Source organism: Nanorana parkeri, unplaced genomic scaffold, assembly GCF_000935625.1.
Source record: "Nanorana parkeri isolate BGI_ZX_2015 unplaced genomic scaffold, ASM93562v1 scaffold1244, whole genome shotgun sequence".
NCBI lineage: Eukaryota > Metazoa > Chordata > Amphibia > Anura > Dicroglossidae > Nanorana > Nanorana parkeri.
The window spans coordinates 508,336-514,335 of NW_017307512.1; positions in this window are offsets into that span (position 1 = coordinate 508,336).

Consider the following 6,000-nt stretch of genomic DNA (forward strand, 5'->3'; position numbering starts at 1 on the left):
TACATCAATTTGACTACGGATGTTTAATATTTTTTATGTCATTTTGGTTTAGCCTTGCCCATCCCCTGTGTTCTCTCTTCTCTTTCCTTCTTCCTTTTCTTTTTCTCATTGGCTTACTATTCTTTTCATATTTTTCTGTTTCTCCCATTAACGCAGGTTGAATGGTTTCATGAAGCATGGCTTCCTTCGAAAGGTCTTTGTATCGATCACTAACCTTATTGATATTGCGGAGTTGGACGTATGTACCACTTTTTACTTAACTATTCTCTGGATTGTCCTCATATATTTGCCTGTTTGCTTTGATTCAACCTATCACGTGACTATTACTGTTTAACAATACCAGTTGTTTTGTTTTGAAAAACTCAATAAAAATCTTTGAAATTTAAAAGAGATGAGTATTATTTTTGCATTGTGTCAGGTGGGAAAAGGTAACCCAAAGGTCGGTGATAGCAGAGGCACCCAGAAACAAGACTATGAGCATCTAGGTAGTTCTTCAATTAGAAGGTATTTTATTGGATGGTAAATCGACATAAAAAACACCTCAAACGTATGTTTTGTCACTCTAGCTGGCCACTTCCTCAGGTGGGTATGGAGAGACACTAACAGATAAAAATTATATATAAAAAATCAAAATATATAAATGACACAAATATATAAATGACACAAATATATAAAGAGTATTTTGATATATGTTGGAAACCTATTTTATAAAATATCTGAAAAAATATCTGTTTCAACCATATTATAAGGTTATATTTGATATATAAGGGGGAATTTATCAAAACTGGAGCAGAGAACCTGGAGCAGTTGCTCATGGCAACCAATCAGCATCTCTCCTCAGTTTGCTCAGGTAAGATTTGAAAATGAGACAGAGAAGCTGATTGGCTGATGTGCAAATCTGCTCCAGGTTTTGTGTGCTCCAGTTTTATTAATTCCCCCCCATAGACACCTTATTGGATGATACAATACATACATCCTGTATGGTAGCAGCGTAAAGTGTAAAACATTATCATTGCAACATTCAATAGAAGCTATTAATGAAGCCCATCAATAAAGATTTCAGTGCACAGGTGTTGGCGATTATGTTCTCGAGAAAGCACCTTGCTGGGATGTGCCAGAGTCTCCTGGTATGTATTACATGTACAGGGGCTGTCCGCTAAAGATTATTTATAGTGCTATTTTTGCATTGTGGAGGAAGTATGAGCTGGGAAATTACTACTTGAAATAAGGCATGTGAAAAATGTAAAGGTGCAGCCTGTCTATAATAAACACAAGTCTATCCATGCATGTCATCTGCTGTGTCTCTCAACTGATAATATCTGGGAACTTTTTTTTTCAAAGTTGTGTGGCTCGAGGTTCTAAAGGGTGGAGGGGGTCAGCACTGTGTGATAAGATGTGTGGCCAAGATATTTGATTTGTTTGATTACACTGGACAGCACACATTTTGCTGCCTCGAATGTTAGATCTGTTCCTGGGTATATTTGACCCACTGATTCCAAAAATGGAATTGACATTTTTCGGTATCAGCTTTAGTTTTGAGACCCAGCATAAATGCCATATTCCACTCTTCACTCTGGTCACCAGTCAAAAATCAGGATATTTTAAGTTAGTGTTTTATTTATTCTCCTTGTAGCCAGTGCCGGATTTCCCATAAGGCCAACCGAGGCCCGACCTCGGGGCAGGACAATTCTATCTCCTGCTACCAAAGGTGCATTGATTACAATTTTTTATCTCCAACCACCCTATCTTTCCTCAGAGGCCAATCGTTTGTTACCCATTGCTCATGTTTGGCTCTACTGTCCCAAAAGCATAGAAAGCAAGGATACTTTGTGTAGGTACTTTGTTAACCAAGAAGAAAATTAACCATCTTCAAGTCTACACAAATCACCCAATGATTTTCATGGTAATGTATCTTTTCCAACACTAAAGAGATGGCCTTGTACTCTGCTTTCATCTTGGTGAAGTGACCGATGGGAATGGAGCCATATTTGTTGCCATTGTTTAAAAGAACACATTCAAACTATGTTTCAAACTGTCAATTGAAAGGAGCCATTCACTTGGGTTATACTTACCCTTTAGAATCCAGTGTTTACAATGTAAAATTACAGTAAGAAGTACGCAAACACTCTCACTATATCTGCTAACTTGTATGTAAAAACACAAACTAGGTAACAGAAGAACAAGTTGATTAGCAAGATATTTTCAAAAAATGACTAAGGGGGTTATTCACAGCTGAGCCGAAGTGAACAGAGCCGAATGTCTCAGTTTGGCTATTCACACCGGCTCAGTACGGCCGTACATCGGCTGAAATCAGCAGTATTTTGTCTTCCTTTGGTTGAGCCGAAGTGCTTAGGGACTTCGACTCGGCTCGGCTGTTCTGCTCGATACCGAGCAGAATAGAAAATAAGTGAAAAGAATGAAAAAAAAGTTGAAAATTATTTAAAACATTTTTAAAAATAGGAAAATTAAAAAATAAATTAAAATATTTTAAAGAAAAAAATTAAAAATAATAAATATTGTGAATAGCCCATACAGCAGCCCTTCGGTTTGACTGAACCGAAGGGCAGGGCGGCCGAAGCAAGCCGAAGGATCAGCCGAAGCTACAGCTGGATCCTTCGGCTCTTTAGAGCAGTGCTTCTTAAAGTGTGGGTCGCGACCCCATATGGGGTCCCGCAAGTGAACAGGGGGGTCGCGATCCAATACTTGTGTGAGGCGGCCGAGGAGGACTGAGCTCCAAGCTAGATTGTTTTATTTCAGTTTAATGTATAATTTGCAGTGTAGTTGTTTTTTTTATTTACATTGACTGAACTTTCTTAACCCAGCAGCAGTGGAGCACACTTGCTGGACGTAAAGGTAAGGAGGGGGAGGGGGCTTAGTAGTACTGGCTGAGCGACGCTGTGGGGAGAGAGACACACTGACCGACGCTGGAGAGAGACACTGACCGACACTGGGGGGAGAGAGGCACACTGACCGACGCTGGGGGGAGAGAGAGATGCTGACAGACGCTGGGGGGAGAGAGACACACTGACTGACGCTGGAGAGAGACGCTGACAGACGCCAGTCAGTCAGTGGAGAGAGACACTGACTGGTGCTGGGGAAGGGAGAGAAGAGGAGAGAGACACTGACTGGTGCTGGCGGGCGAGGGACTGAAGAGGAGAGAGACAGTGACCGACGCTGGGGGGGAGAGAAGACGAGACGAGAGAGACACCGACTTACGCTAGGGGAGGGGGGAGACACTGACCGACGTTGCGGTCCCTTAAAAATTTCCTAAGGCAAAAAGGGGTCATGAGTGGAGAAAGTTTAAGAAGGCTCGCTTTAGAGAATAACCCCCTAAAAAATTATATAAATTTGACCATATCTAAGAAACTAGATCTGATGCAGTCTAGCTAATGCAATTTTCTGAATCAGCACACCAAATAACCCCAAGAACAGGCCTAAAAAGCAAGGCACCAAATGTTTTTTTGGGTTGTGTTATTTTAAAGTTATAGCATCATACTGACAGGTCTATAATGTTTTAAGATCTTATTGGTGAAGGGAGAGCTAGCTCAAGCACCCGCTGTTAAGAAAAGTAAATGGCTGCTGGAGAAACTAATCCTGCCATGTCTTTACACAGAAATGTCTGCTAAAGTGTCTGGTTTTAATTAGAATACCTTGTAAATTGTAGACTCATATGTTCATATGTAGAATTCCTGAGTTATAGAGATGAATTTAGTATTGGTCATGAATACCACACTTGAGAAGCTGAGATGCTGCCACTTTCTCACCCTACACTGAAGATAGCAGCTTAGTAGGCTTCAATGCGTTCGCCAACATGTAAAAGTGCAATGTAAGCAGTCTAGATTGGTGTCAGTTTACCCAAACCTTACATTTCAGTATTGGTGGGAATCCGGTAGGTTAAACCACTCTCTCACTTATTACATTTGTAGGGGGAATCATAAATTAGATGTTCAAATGTAGGCTCTCAACTCCAACCACCTACTTTGGCTAGAAGTGTTACTAGAGATAACTCACTCCCCCTCTAGGGTATTTAATATGTGATATGCATTGGAAAATGCAGAAAAAATAATTTGACTTATATAACTGCAGCTCCTAGGCATGGGATGGAGACTAGGAAGCATGCTATGACATTTTTACCACTGGATCTTTGCTTTGATCCCCCACAATGTACATACATTTTGTACGTTCTGCCCATATTTGTATGGGTTTTCTTCAAGAAAGATGAATCAATAATCAGCAGAAAAACCCCTTATTCACTCTGAAGGGCAAATATTTTATTTGTGCTGTGTAATTAGTAAAGTGGCAAAAAGTGATCTTAATAACTAAATACTTGTTTAGTAGTTTGCAGAAATCCTTAGGCACAGACCTGGCACCTTTGTGACATCCGTTCACTCAGAGGATCTTGTTTCTAAACCCCTGCAGAAGTCTTTTGAGGTGATCATTCCCACCCCCTGTGATGTCATTGCCCTGCTAAGGGATACCAGATTAATATTTTCTTATTAAGAAATCAACATCAAAAGTGGGATCCCTGTTGGTGTGCAGACTTCCTGTTTGATGAGCCTAGAAATTAAATGGTAAGTGGTCCTCTGTAGTCCACTTCACTGAGCGAATTGCATCATGCCTCTTGTGACAAGCCCCAGCTCAAAGAGAACTGCACAAGCTGATTTGCCCCAACCTGTTTCTCATTATTTTAAATTCATAACTAGGGATGAGCTTCTGGTTCAGATAAACCATGTGTTTGACCCGAACTCTAGCTGTTACAGTTTGGGAAAATTGAGAACTGATTGGATTGTTTACCGCCAGAGCAACCGATTAGAAATTATACAATTCCTGACCATAAGGTTCTTTCTTACAATATCAGTGGCACCTGATACATGTACCTTTTTTTCACAATTCAAATAGATGGCCAGAATGGTGAGCGGGGATCAGCAACCTGATCCCTCTGAGGTTCCTGCTGTGAATGGGTATCAGCAACATGATCTCTCTGGTATTCTTGCTGGAACTAACATTATAAGCACATCAGCAGTAGGATGAATTCCTGCTGTCTCGAGGCCTGCAGGATCGTATTGTGACTGAGGCCATCCCTGCGAGACAGCAGCAAGAGCACAAGGAGGAGGTTTGGGGTGCCAGTGGTGAGGGGGATAACATGGCGCAAGCTTTCTAACGTACATTTTACCCCTCTTAAATACTGGGAGTTTTACGCGTGTGGGGTTAGATTGTTGAGAACACTTTTTTATTGCTACAGAAGTCCCAAATCACATAGTGTGCATGAAGCCTTAGTAGGTCAGTCATGCTACTAAACTCGCAAGTGACTAATTGCTAAGTGTAGCTATCAGTCACTTACCAGATGGAACAAATGGCTCCCTTTGTTGTCACAACTGAAGCATGCAGCAGCAATTATTCCCATGCAGTGCTCCAACTGTATGCTGTTGATTGCTAATACACGCTTCTTGTTTAGGAAACAGCATTAAAAGTGATTTGTCCCATACTTCTAAAAATTATCCATGGAGCTCTAGCCTAACCTAAAAGTATACCTGTCATGAAAGAAATAGCCCTCCTGAAAATACTATTTACGTGGCTTAACTATTATATCCAGAACAAGCAAGAAAGAAATAATTACTCTTACTGTAATTAAATCTGAATCACATATTTTTTTATTAAAAATAAAATTTGCTTTACTTAGTTCATGTTTTCTCTCCCTGTGTTGCGCACATCCTGTAGACAGTGTAAAAAATTATTTTGGACATATGTGCGTTCTAGCAATGGTAGTGACTACAGCAGAAAGTGCCAATGCTAAACGTGTCACCCTAGGAAAAGAAGTGCTTGTACCTAAACCAGATACGATTTCATTAAAGGAAACAACTATTAGTTATAACAAGGAAAATATAAAGTCATAGAAACACATGCAGCAATACAGTATACTTGGCTTAAGTGTTTGGATTTAAATATACAATAAATAAGAATTTCTTATCTCCATACTTAATTTGGGTCACTAACTCAAAT